The sequence below is a fragment of the Amphiprion ocellaris genome, chromosome 1 (assembly GCF_022539595.1).
Source record: "Amphiprion ocellaris isolate individual 3 ecotype Okinawa chromosome 1, ASM2253959v1, whole genome shotgun sequence".
In the NCBI taxonomy this organism is placed as follows: domain Eukaryota; kingdom Metazoa; phylum Chordata; class Actinopteri; family Pomacentridae; genus Amphiprion; species Amphiprion ocellaris.
In genome coordinates, this window is record NC_072766.1 from 11947770 (window position 1) to 11962578 (window position 14809).

The following is a 14809-nucleotide window of genomic DNA, read 5'->3' on the forward strand; positions in this document are numbered from 1 at the left end:
GGTACACTCACATGAAACTTATTTGTTCTGTGAAAATGAAATCAGACAATGAATTGAATTTAAATGTTATGGGTTAAAGTCTCACTGGGAAACAATCTAAAATGTATTTCAACATTTTAGTATGGTGAAGTCTTAAAATCTTTAGCAGAGCTGACAGTGGAAAACGGTAAAGGGAATTGTAGAATGCAATTAAAAGAGGGTCAGTCAGTGTAATGTACTCTCTCACTCTCAAATAGCCTCTTCTCTCAGGAAAAAGTGCCTCTACAATGATCTGGCAGACTCATTCTGGTCTCTTGTTTTTCATTTTGATGGCATATACAAGTCCCTTAGCTAGGTATTAAGTACATAGTAGTCTAAGGGCGCACAACTATGGTCACAATGGTAATTACAACTAATCTGCTCAATACCGTGATTAAAAAATGGCCATAAATATTCAATTGCGTTTGAAAGCTGTAGTTTCATTGTAAAAAGCATTTTTATTACTCCACCAAGGAGGCGAAGCCTCAGCTGAGTTATGTGACGATTGGCGTTGGTATGTCTGTCTGTCTGTCACTCTGTTAGCAACATTACTCAAAAATGGATTAATGGATTTGGATGAAATTTTCAGAGAAGGTCAGAAATCACACAAGGACCAATTGATTAGATCTTAGCAAGTGATGCAGCTTATAGTCTGGATCCACAATTTTTTTTTTAAAGATTTCAGCCATTGGATATGATACGACTGAGCAGCCTTGGCGGAGTACTGCGCTCTCTGAGTGCTTTTCTGGTTTCAGTTGTGAAAACTTACTAGTTTAACATTTAAATCTGTGAGTTCACAGATTACTCATCTTAGACATAATGAAACACAGAGTAGCAATCAAAGGAGAGTATTCAAAACTCTAGCCACAGAAACTGCTAAAACAATGCAGACTGGTAAGCATGGGTGTATATGTGTGTGTGCAGGTATGAGAGACAGAGACTGTGTCAGTAGGCAAACTTAAGAAATATGATGAGTGCCTTCAAGAAGCAAATCCATCACTGACATGCACTGTGGGCTTTATTAAAGCCGGGAAAGAGCAGCTTCAACACACTGAAGCTTTCTTATGCTCAGCTATGAAGTCAACAACTACCAGGTGACAACATACTTGCCCAAACCAAATTGACCTTCACATAAGATAACATTAAACACAATATGTTTAGTTTCGACCCTAAAATCTTCTTTCGATTCAAATGGAAAACTTACTTGATATGGTACAAGAGCAATTCTGTCCTTACACAGAGAGTGCAAAGGTATTTTTTTTATTTTAAATATTGTGGGCATGTACACTGTCTGGCTCTATTATTTATGGCCGGGCTGTATTTGTGGATAGATCCATTTGCGTCTCTGTGATTTCAGATGCTGTTATCCAGAATGCTAAAACCTTCATGCTAGTGGAACAAGATTGCCACTTTTATGGGAGCATCTTGTGCTGAAATAAATTCTCTCCAACTAATGTGTGCTGAGGGATCAAGAGGTGCCATGAATGTGAAAGGAGCTTTCAATTCAAGTAGTAATCTAGCCTTCTCTCTCATTTGTGTTTTTCCTTTAAAGCATAATCACTTTGTGCCATCATATTGTAGACATATGCTCTTACTGTGCTCCAAAATTCACACAGCTCCTAAAGTTTTTGATTTCTTTCAATGCCAAATTTTGAACAAATTTAATCAGGCAAATCTTATGAAGGATTACGTGTACTGATAAATACAATTTAAAAATAGATTTCTGTGTGACTGTTTGCAGATCCCATTTAACCATGGACAATTTGAAAGACTGCAAGCGGAAAACAGTCTGTTGCTAATTTATCTTTGTTTCTAATAACTGACCTAGATGATTAGTATAATCTAATGAAACCCGTATAATAGAAACCAAAACAATCATCTGATTCCACGTGATTTATTATCACAAGAGCAAAATCTGGCATACATGATACCGCAACAACAAATCTGTTTAAAGATAGGAAAAAAATTAGAAAATTGTTTAGATCAAAACTAAAGTTGATGTTGATACTGTAGTAATGATGGGCCCAAAGTTTGGTTTGGTTAATTGCTCACTTACAAAGAAGTTTCAGTTTTAATTCCAACTATTGATAAAACTGTATTTTCTCTTCAAATCATTTTACTAGATGGGCAATTTTTTTCCAATAACCAAACCAAAAATAATAAACCATGAAGTTCTCAGTTTTTGAAATGAATGCTGAAAACTCAGCCTCATACCTGGCTAAATAATTGGATGTCTTCTTCTGTCCTTGTTCATTTTTCTGAAGTGTACAGTTTACTTGATCTTTTCAGATGGAACAAAAAGGTAGCACCTTCCTTATCAGCTTTTGCTGTAAAGATATTGAATGAGGAAAACTTTAAAAAGAGAGAGACAGATGAAAGACTGTACAAAATACATTGAAACACTGGAACAGCCCTTTGGATAAAATTCAACCAAGGACATCAGTTAAGAGGGCATCGCTTTCATACAATGCAAAATCCAAAAAAAATTTAAGATTGAAAGCTGTTATTGTAGCTGCCTTAACAACGTATAAAATGTTTGGAGTATGGACAAAGACCTTCAGAGAAAAACTACATTCAGTCAGATGATGGAGAAGGACAGTGGTCCTGCATATCCTCCAGGAAGCTGTAGTACAGTCAGTATGTTGTTCTTTGGCTCAGTCAAGCAGACCACAAATATTTCAACAGGCTGGCTTGGATAAGAATCTTAGAAAACACCAGATGAACATCAGATGATTATTGTGTGGCTTAATGACTTGTACAGTAAACTCTAAATCACAGTAAATCATAGATATTGTATAAAAGGTTACAAGCAGGTAACAAGCTCCTACTTTAACAGGGATGCGGTCACCATGGATACCAGTCAGTTCTGCATATAACCACCTCATGAGCTGTAGGTTACATAATCAAGATACCTCATCTCGGTGGCACCTATGTGGCAGTCTGTGCATCTGCTGCAAAGTGAACATAATGCATATGTACCATAGTGTTAGACAACATTAATATACACAGGAGTCACAGGGACCTTTACGGGAACAAAGCACTGTTTTGAAAAAATATAAGTGCCTGTTAGTTTGTGCTGACAAACTTTCTTCATCCTGTCCTTAGAAACTTGGATCCAATTTAAAACAACTGTTAAAACAACGGGTTTGATATTTAAAAAAAAAAAAACATTAATTTTATTCCACAAAACACTAAAAATGTATCTTTCCAATAATAAATTTTAGTATTAATATTGACTTTGAAAATGGTTTGAAATAGTTATATCTACTGTCTCTTTGGAAACCTGCTGTTTAAGACAATTCTCATTGCCAAATCTTTCTTCATTAATATCTTTATCAAAGATGCGCGCACACTAACCTTATACAAACAAACACATACAATATTTCCTCCATCATCAACTTCAACTAATATTTACACCTACAGGCCAACATAATTTGTGTCTCTTTGATTTGGAGAGACTTTGAAGACACAACTGCAGTAGTGATCTTACAAAAAACTTCCAACAAAATTAAACAAGGAGTTAAAATTTTGATATACATATTCTATGAACAATTATGGCAGCACATTATAATTAAAATTTAAACTCTGCTTGTTTTCTAGAAGTATCAGTATCATTTAGACCTTGTTTTACCCAATAGGGCCTTGTTAGACAGAATCTTTCTGAGCCTACAATGTTACAGGAAAAAACACACATTTATTACCAAGAGGGTAATTTGCTTCTTATTTCAGTATTTGTTGCTTATTTTTCATTTCATGTTATTGTTATTATTACTGTTGATACTATTCTTATTATTCTTCTTATTATTATTATTATTATTATTATTATGAATAATAATAATAATAATAGGACTAAAATACTTTGTGTTGTAGTGAGTTAGCGAGTTTTGTTAACATACAAAAATGCATATTAGAAGAACCAATTTGTGCAATCATTACAGCACCAAGCTGAAAAATCTGATGCATATTCAAATACCGTACCAAGTCCACACATTCCACATTCAAATGTGTCATTCATCAGAGATAATGAAAGTCCTGTGCAATATAAAAGGCCAGTTCAATGCTAATTCCAAAACATAATTGCTCACAAGAATACCATGCATAAATCTTGGCAATTTCACCGCATCGTTATACCACAAAATGAATTTTAAAAATGCAAAACGAGAATCCTGACAACATGAAACAGCATTGGATAATGATCTCGACGGTCTAATTAAGACAGATCCGAGATGGAATTAGCGACATGAAGTGCAATCGAGTGTAAAATAAAAGGAACTGTCAAAATGTGAAATTACACATCGAAGAACAGTCAGTATTTCCAAGGGATGGTCTTCTTTCTTTAATTTCCTTCCAAAGTCGTCATCAGCAGCGCAGATGGTGACACAGTCCACTCCTTTAAAGCATGTGTAAGTGCAAGTGTGCATGTGTTGGACAACCAAGGAGAGATACATGCTGACTTACATAACGCAGTCTCCTTTGTCTCTTTCTGCTCGTCATATGCATTAATGTACACACACACTCAAGCGCAGGCATATGCTGCAACACAATCACTGTCCAACAAGGAGGGAACAGATGCCCCTTCAGGCTCAGGGAGAGGTGGGCACACTCACTGTGTTAGTGTGCAATGGGGTGGTCTTGGCACAAACACCTTTCTACAATCACAAGCTCGACAGTGTCCAAGTGTGAGGAAACGTAGAAAGATTCCAAGTTCCAGCACAGATGCACTTGATGCAAAAATATGACGACATGACATCTGGAGTATCTGTGGTTACAGGCCCTGAGGAAGAATTCAGGAAAAAAAAACAAGATATTTTTGTGAAACATTCATGTCCTTAGTGAATTGGATTGCAGTGGTGGAAGTCTTTTATCCAACGCTGTCCGCTGTGGCCTTTTTTCTCCGGAACAATGTGGAATTGTCTCTTTAGCCATTAGCCTCACATCAAATATGCAAAGCAGGCCAATCATTACAAACGAGTCGTAATACAATAATTGCAGCAAACCGGATCCGGCTGGGGAATGAGAAGCCCAAACAACTGGTTTGCAATTTATATCACACATGAGGATGTCTGGTCCCAGTCTCCCTGGATACAGCCTGGATGCTCTGTGCTGGGCTTGGCTGGGCTGAGTGGTGGCATCCCAGGGTACGAGTGGAGACTGACTGGAGCCCACACGCATGCCTTGAGATACAGCCTCTCTCTCCTTGTGTGTTTCTCTCTCCTCTCCATCCCACCCAGCTCTCAGCTGCCTTCATCCAACAGACTCATGAGAAAATCCTCCACGAGAGGAAAAAGCTGCCAGCTCCGATGGCAGGGGGAAAAAAAAAAATCTCAAAAGCAGGCATCAAAGAAAAGAGGAAGAGCGCACAACAAACGCTCTCGCAACAAGACAAAAAGAAAAGTCAGAAATCGCTGTCGCTCCGCCCAGTCGAAATCTTCCGTCTTTGTTTTTTGTCTCTCATTTTATTTAGTTTCGCAGTTGTTTTACAGAATTAGCATCTGCTACTGAGCCTTTGTAGAGGGATTTATGTGCCCCCCTACACATTTCTCCCATACCACCCATCCCCTCCCCTTGCCTCCTCATCCCCCATCAGTCTGCCAGACAAGTTTTTTTCCCACCCAGTCACAGTACCCAGCCAGCAACCCCTTTTGTGGGTGTGCTTGTTTAGTGTGGGTCTGGTCTGCGAACGTGGTGCATGTCGTGCCAGCTTGGATAGGAGGAGAGACGAGGTGAAAAAACAAAAACTCTTTGTAAGTTATGGGAACACTATGAGACAGACGCAGGCGCTCATAAATTATACAGTTCATTTGCATATTCTTGGCATAAGACATTATGCAAATACTGGGCAATTTGCATAATGAATTCCTCTTGTTGCCTCAATTGCCCAGTTGCTGCTTTTTATTTAATAATGAAAGAAGACTATAAAACAATAAAGAATAAAGCATGTTTGAGCCCTATGAAGCCCTTTGCCATTGCTTCCCTTGAAACACCAGACTTCGAAAAGGGGAAACATTTATGTGCTCAGATAATCTTTAATTAAACAGCCAAACAACTGTCGAACATGAATTGTGCGCATTCCTCGTACAAGCGGAAGACAGACAGAATATGTAAGAATTTATATAGCATTCGCTTGAAGTCACATGGTAGTTTCCAGCCTCCGTAAACTTCTCTCTTAATTAGTATATTTCGTCTCGACTCCGAAAGCAAGCCACTGCACTGCTAATTAAGAACTGCGAGCTACCCTCTTAGGATGGGTGGGTGGGTGGGTGGGGGGGGGTCATTTTATTAAATAATTAAACTATTTCTGTCTCCCGCTTTGAACCTCATCAGCTCCGCACCAAACGACCAGAACAAAAAGCAACGAAAGCGATTGCGAATGTGGCAGAGATAATTATTACATTAAATATGCGCTGCTGATGAAAACACTAATGACAAAAGAGAGAGAAGATCGTTACCGCATGTTATCAAAAATGTCGGAATACACACGCTCATTCGTTTACAACCTGTTCGTTCTGCTTCATGTCCATGTCCCACAAAAATAACATCGACAAAGTAGATGGTGAAGTGCAGCTTAGAAGAACAGGATAAGTGATTCTGAAACAATTAAAGACAATTACAACGGAAGACTGCTAGAGGGAGAGAGAGAAAGGACAAGTGTGTACAGCGGGAAGAGAGGCAATAAAACTACACTTGGAAAAATGTAGACTGGAGAAAAAAGGTGGTAGAAGGACGACTGATTATTTATAAAATGCCAGGACAACATTGTGCAGTGAGATCAGCCAGCATAAAGTCAATTTCAATTAGCTACAGTCATACAGGCTGCTTGAGATTCTTCACTGTGTACTGTGGCAGAAAGCAGGCATTGCTCACCCTGGCTTCACTGCACTACACCAGGGCTGCTGATTGTGGGTTGAGGCTCTCTTTTTCGACATCCAGGACCAGTGTAGAGAAAAGGCAAAGCAAGAGGCACTCTGAAGCCAGGCGCCAAGGTTAGACGGCGGGACACAAAACAGCTAGCCACCCGGCGTACGAAACAGTTACAAGAAATCATCAGCTTTTAAAATCAATTAACCTAAATGTTAATTAATGTCAAGCATATAGAAGAAAAGAGGGCGAGGGAAGGTGGGTGTAATGGGCATGTGAAAGAAAAGCTAGGGAGAGGAGGAGGGTGAGTAAGAGAGGGACTGAGATAGAAAGGGGATGGGCAAATAAGGGAAACAAGGAGCGAATACGGTTGATGGCAGAGAGAAGTTGGCACAGTGCCATCCATTCAGTGGTAGCACCAAGGCGGACTTCTGCTCGCTCTCTAGGGTAGGTAGTTAGATGTAGCCCAGGAGACAGAAGGGTACTGCCGTCATTTTGGTAGCATATAAGGCTTTAAGTATTTATTTAATCTTGTTTATTTTTGCTATAAATACTACAAGTTGAAGAGAAGATATAGGTCTCCAGATGCACAGTCATTCTCACTTCCGTACTGCTATGGAGAACTAGTGAACATCTGCTGATGAAGACTTGAAGACATGACCTAAACCTGGAAGAATTTTGGAAGCCGCCATTCAAATGGACTAGCTGTTGCTGCACGGCACCACAAAGGTGGTATAACTGTGGATATCCAGCAATGTAAAATACAGCAACACTGTTTATTACAGAAGATGCGTGGCAGGAAGTGCATCTACGGTGATGGATGGGAGGGGGACGAATAGGAAATGGAGTCAGCGTCACATAGGATTAATGGAGAAGATGGGAATTCTGAAACAAACACAACAGAAACTTGACGCTGTTTTGTTGTTCTACTGATAACTGGGGGTGTGGCGGTGGCACAAGAAAAAGCTCCTCCCACTCGCTCCTTCTCACTCTCTCTCCAACCATCTGAAGCACAGCTCTCTGTGCCAGGCAGCCAGCCAGCCATCTGGGCAGGAGACGCCATGCCAACTCATTCGTTAGCAGTAAAGGACGTACCCTTGGAAGATGAGAAACCAATCTCACAGTTGGCATTTGTAGACTTGGGTAAGACTCACTGGTTTGGAGGATGTCCAAGGAGCAATAATTTGGCACTCGCGGGTCTGAAGTGGTGTGCCAGCGGAAATGTGATGGCATCTGGCTCGAAAACTGGCGGAGGACGAGGGAGAAATATCACGATTAAGGCAAATCGAGACAATCGGATACACCTTCACGTATCGGCTGCCAAAAACAAAAGACAAAAGAATAAACAAGCAACAGATATGACTAATTAGAGTGAAATTTGCTTCGTTAATTAGGGTGACACACTCAATCAAAGGAACGACTTGAATTACCAACAAAAGAATGCATAATGGAGATCAAACAACAACACAAAACAAGATGAAGCAAGACAAAAGCAGCGAACAACTATTAGTAGAGGGTGTGAAGTGAGTGCCTCTTTTTGTGCCAACTCCCTTCCCCCTTTACGCCACATTTTCCCAAGTGTAAACCACCATTTCTTATTGAACTGGTTGGCAGCCACATTGAATGTCTACCACTGCTGCAACAGACGCCACCAATCTGCCAATGGCTTGTGTGCTTGCCTACAAGAGGAGGAGGGGGGAAGAATGGACCTGAGGGACTGTGCCTGAAGCTCAATAGCAGCTGTTTACAATGTCACAGACACAAAAGAGAGACAAAAAAAAGCAAACATGAGGATGCATACTAATGAACTGCCAGAACAAATTATAATCAGCGGACAGACAGGAATTAATTATCCTTTTTTTTTCCCTTGATTTAACTTGTGCTGATCAAAATGAATCCCACATCCAGTGTTTCTCAAAACACTTTTTTTGTTCCCACCACGCAAGAGTCAACTTCTAAGAGAGAAAAAAACATTCACTGCATAGAAAGATCTGGAATTTCTACATCTGTAGCAAGTCAATCAATGGCAGAGAGGAATGCAGTCATTTGTGTGATCCATCATCCATATTCACAGCAATGGACTTCAATTCCTATAGGCTCAAAATAGCATCCAGCAGCATGAGAGCCAAGTGAGAGAGCTGGCACGGAAACAAGTGGAACTTAGTGGAATGGGTACAGAAGGCACAGGCACAAGGAGGCAACCTGAGTTCAGGACACACTGAGGGGGAGGTGCTGGCCTGCCTGCAACCACACTGGGGGTAGTGAGGCCGTGGGAACTCATTACATCCTCCACACCCACACCCCACATCTCCACCACTTTTTTGCCCCCTTCTTGCCAAGCACCCAAAAGAAATGAACAAACTCCACCCTTTGAGGATTTTCCCTCCTGCGCTAAACTATCATAAACAGATGCAGCACAGACTTACCAACTGGTTTGAGTCACAGTTCGGGGTACTCTCTGGGTCGGGAGGAACGTTTCCGTGGTTCCAGCGAGGTCTGCTGGCATCGGGCACGGAGCCAAGGATGGGCATCGCGGCAAAGACACAACGGAGGATTTCATTAAGTTCGTTTTCAATGTTAATATGCACATTTGGAATTAAAACAGTAATTAGCAACGCATGGATATTCATCCACTGGCATCCAACAATTATTGTTCCTTTTTTTTTCCTCCTGGATTTCTTTGGACAAGAGGCATGGTTGTGCAAAATGAATAATTAAGGAAGTCACCCAAAGGGAGGGATTATAACATCTTTGTGCTTGCTACCCAACATTGGCACTACCAAGATGTCTGAATCTGGTAGCACCACCACTGAGGAAGGACCGCATGAAAGATGGCATCTTTTTGGGCATTTCAAATGCGCTAATCGTGATTGCAACAAATACGATTAACAATTTAATTTGTAATTGGTGGCGTATTTCTTCCATATTCATCGCGGGGAAACACGTGGATATTCTAATCTTTCGGAGCTAATGAACTTTGGATAATCACCCCTTTATTTAATTCCATGGGGGATGTTAATTGTGCAGCGTCTTCATTACACAAATGGATTACAAAAAAAAAAAAAAGAGGGCTTGCACAAGAGAGCAGAATGGAATGGGGGGTGGAGTGTGTGTGTGTGTGTGTGTGTGAAAGAGAGAGAGAGGGAAGGCAAGAACGGAGATATTTTTCTTCCTTCGTTATATGCCAGTAGTCAAATAATGCCACAGTACTCACAAACAAGCAGAGAAAAGCTCCTACATTGCCAGTGATGTTCAAGTGCTCCTTCTTGGAAAACCTGGTCTCGTTGCTCTTTGCCTGCTCTGTAGAGCACCAACTCTCACATATGGAGACATCTGCCTTTCCTGGTTCTGGATCTTACAAAACTGGAGTGAGAAGACACCTTTCTGGAATCTAATTTCTGTCAAATTGGATATTATTCGTGTTATTTAAATGATTAGTGCATTAGCGACATTAATCTTTGTAAGAGTGGTGTTGGTGCCTGGCTGAAGCGGAATGCAGAAGAGACAACAGACACTGTGGCGGGCACTGGCTAATGTCTTCAGAGCTTAATCATCCTACAGCAGAATGGTTTTATGCATATTTCATTTGCATATCATTAAACCGCAAAGGCATACGGGCAAATGGCAGCGGAGAGCGAGGGAGTGGAAACAGAAAAGCATAAAATATAAAGAAGAAAAAAGCAACTCATTATGCGATGACAATCTTCAAAGCTGTGCGCACGATTTCTGGCAACCTGCCAATTCGTTTAATTCAACATTAATTAAAAAAAGCCAGTGCGCTCAGCCTCTCCAATACGGATTAATTGAGCACCTTACATTTTGTGTGTAAGAAGCCATCGCAGACACAGTGAATGTCTGTTCATGTAGAACGAATGGATGTTTGTGGATTTGTGAATGGCACAGAAATGATATTATTATTGCGATTACAGACTTGTGACTGGTTCAGCCTTGAATACAAGAAACTTGTTTGAATGAACAATTAACCGTTAATTTTGTGAAAGTTTATCTAAGGTCTTAAAATATTATACGAATAAGGAAAGCACTGCAGGTGAAAGCAGGTGTAAGTTGGATGCAGGTTAAATGCCTGGGAGAATGAGAACTAAAAACACCTCCTTACTGTAAAGGAATTAATTGAGGCTAATCTGTTGCATGCCTTTCCCATGATCTTCTTACACAACACAACAAAAACAACTTGAATCAAATCCTTGCTTAAATACGCCCCAAAATATGACCCACAATTAAACCCGAACCTAATTCCCACTTTAAAATCAGGCCTATTATATTTGGAATAATTTGTGATTAATGAATGGCCGCCCCTCCAACACACACCCACATACATACACACACACACGCACGCACGCACGCACGCACGCACGCACACACAGACACACACACACACACACACACAGACACACACACACACACACACAGACACCCACACATACATGGAGTGAGGTTTAACATATTGCATTTTTTATAAACAAGAAAAAAATAAAATACACAGCATACAAGAATGCAGTTAATCAAGAAAAACATATTGGCAACATACTCATAACAGCACTTTAAGACTCGCCATTCTAATTTCAAGATTAAAAATTACACGTGTTAAAGGAAAAAGCAAATATTGAAGAATTATTTTCTGGAAGTTTGCTGAAAAAAATAAAGTGAGTAACCCAATTTAAAGTTTCGTTCATATTTGAATGAAATCTTTACCACTACAAAACAGTACACCAGTGAGGCACAACATTAACAGCATGGAAAACAACAATTGATTGGTAAAAATGTTCCTCCTCAGAGACTCGTGCATGTAATTGCAGATATTCCCTTTTCCAGACATCCTTCCTTAGCTCTTGCCCTACGCAACGCGAATCAACTCTCCCCCAAGCCAGAATATTTAAATGAGGTGAGCCTCACGCCTTACACAATTAGCCATGTTTAGTAATTTGAGAAATGAGTGCCGCAGGGGCAAGGGGGAGGGGCAGCACAGACGGGAAGCAGGCTGGCAGGGAAAGCCCAGTGAAGTGGGTGGGTATAAGCCTGGCGCTTTGTAACCGTGGCACATGCAGATGTCGCTGTAGTTCTTCCAAAAGCTTTGACCAACCGAGTGAGAGGGAGGTAACGAGGAACTCGTTTGGCATTCCATATCTCCACCATGCATTTCTAAGGAGTGAAAACTGGTGGTGGGTGGGAAAGAGGCTGGCAGTAAGGGCCAGAGGAGCTGACATGGGCGAGACCAGACTTCGGGGAGATCCCTCCCAGTATGAGGGAATGTGGATGCAAATAACGAAGCACGAAAGGTTAAGCAATACCAGTGAGATGCCAGTGTATTTCTGAGCCTGTCATAAGATGCAGACATTATGCAGAGTGCTGATATTAATATGCATGCACACCCTCTTTATTATGCAGCTCAGCATGAGGTAATATCGCAGGGCTGTTCTGCCATGCTTTGGTTACTTTGTGAGAATGTTATCTCTCTCTGAACAAACACAGTGCTCATTTCCTCACCCTCCTATCAAAATGTTTAATTACCGATCATATCCATAGAGGTCAATTTTACAGAAGGAAACACAGAATCTCATGTGACAAGCGCCATTGACAGAAGAAAAACAAATCACTATGGTAAATACGTCAGTAAGATGTTAGGATGCATGCATTATGAATGAATGAATTCATGACTACTTTTAGCATCATCAGTCCAAATATTTTAAAGGCAGATGTATTTGTTTTCTATTTTTGGATATTACTGAACTAATACCACATATATTAAAGCTGAATCTGGTAGTTCTAAGAGTTAATCAAAGCTGAGTAGCATGTCAAACCAGAAACAGTACACTGTATCTTCACAGTTCCATGAAATAAATATAAATATTCTAGACAGGATTTTCTTCAATTATTTTATGTGTAGTTACTTTATTCAAAACTCAACATAATAGTCTGAAGATTTAGGGTCTTCAAAATGGTATTAAACTTGTGAAGGAGAAACAACATATGGATATATAAGAGTTTAAAGAGTTGGAGCTGGTCAATGCTGACTACTTTATTCTCTTTTTAGCTTAGTAGTTGAAGGAGTCAACAAAAATATTTACATTTAACAAAAAATGGCTCTTAGAGGTGCAAAATATTTTCCCTCCAATGTACAATATCATCTGAGATTTTACGTAAAAATATATTGAAACCATATGATTCCGATACCCAGAATTAATTCACACACATTCTCCTTCAGAAAATGCTTGCAGATGTCTCATCATACAGTACATTGAAGCTATATGATAAATCATCTCAATTGTTTTTCTACCCCACCACATTTATTGCATTAATAAGTCAGCTGTATACCTCACGAGGTTAGTAGAACCTAACCTACGCATTTTCACAGCATGATGCATCACCTTCTGGCATATCCCTCAGAGGTAGGAATGAACAGCTTCTGCAGTGAACTCCACGCACCTATGTGCATGACTAGCTCAGCCAGGCTGAGAAATAGCACTGTCTCTTTAACCACTGTCTTTTCCGGGGTCTGCAGATTAATTGGTTCCCGGTAATTCTATCAGATTATTATTAATACGCTGTCATGGAGTCAATCGAGGTGACTCACAGTATCTAGCCATCTCTTCATAAAGTGGTGTGAAGGTCAACTGTCAATCAACCTACAGAATATGATAATCAGTCTTTAAAGTCAGCATGAGGATGCCATTAACACCAGCAGTAATGGCTGATGAAAGAACTGTCATAACGGCAAGCCTCCAGGGAAGAATGCTTATTGGCTGAGAGAGGAGGGAACGAGGAGAGGAAGGAAGCTCAGCCATAGTGAACGTCTATGAAATCCTCAGTTTGAGACAGCAGATATGTGCGGCACTGCATATTAGCAGCACCAATAACTCGCTAAGAACACGATATAACCAGTTAGACAATATCTAGTAGCCTCTTTCTGTTTTTATCAAAATACCTATTTTAATGTCAAAGCTGCTTTCTTTCAGTTAAACTAAAGAGTAAAATGACCTTGTACTTGAAGGACATGTCCAGCAGGAAGTAGACAGGGAACTCACTGCACTAACAGAGCAGTTCTTAAAGCATACTACAGCTGTCAGAGAGATAAAGACGTACCATCAGAGTGTAACTATTCTGCTTGGTCTGCTGAGAAGCTGCCTGTTTCAGTGAGGGCAGACTTGACTGCCCATGAGAAATCCACTGTATAGTGAGTAGAGTAGACCATCCTATGGGATATAGTCACTAAATGCCCCTCATGAGTCCTGCATGCTCCGTGAGATTCTGTATGTGTATGTGATTGTTAGCAAGTGTACAATTTACTGTCTGTGCAATAAAAAGAGAAAAGAATTCAGAGGTCTGACATGGTCCCTGTCCAGGTCAGAGTTTAACAAAGGAGAAAGAGAAAGGTAGTGAGGGAGGAGGGAAGACAAGACAGAGACAGTGAGAGTAAGACAGGGATAGCGAGAAAGAGAGGATGAGCAAGGGAGAGAAGGAGAGTGAAAGCCAGTGCAGCAGATGAGACAGTGTGAAAGAAATGGTTTGTCTGTGCTATGTCCCACAGGGCTTGAACTGGGCGGCTGGCAAGGGAGCCATTACATGCGTGTCTCTGACAGCTCACTCTCTCATTACGCCAGCAGACAGTTAACACCACCACTCTTACACCCCAGCTTTGTAATGCAGACTATATCATCACCCACCACACACACTTTAATAGTTTTAGTGGCTGCTTTGATATACTGTGCACTAACGGGGCTACTTATAAAGCATGTTACTTTACATTTGAGCTCTACTGAACCACTTACATCCTAGACCACTGTCTATGGCTTTGCCTGGAAGTAAAAAGTAAAGTTAGCTGATGGCGTCTTCAGACAGATAAACTAAGTTAGCTTAGCCCATGGTTTGCACTACGGATGGTAAATTATTTGAGTAAAGAAAATAAGCTTGTCAG

The 14809-nt window shown here is 40.5% G+C and overlaps 1 long non-coding RNA gene across 1 annotated transcript; it reads right to left on the minus strand.

Moving 5' to 3' along the window:
- Positions 1 to 1896: 1896 nt before the first annotated feature.
- On the minus strand, positions 1897 to 9671 carry LOC129349115 (uncharacterized). Its single transcript, XR_008601976.1, has 2 exons — positions 9303 to 9671; positions 1897 to 8121 (listed from the first exon to the last, which is right to left on the minus strand). It is a non-coding gene; the product is annotated as an uncharacterized LOC129349115 (long non-coding RNA).
- Positions 9672 to 14809: the final 5138 nt, after the last annotated feature.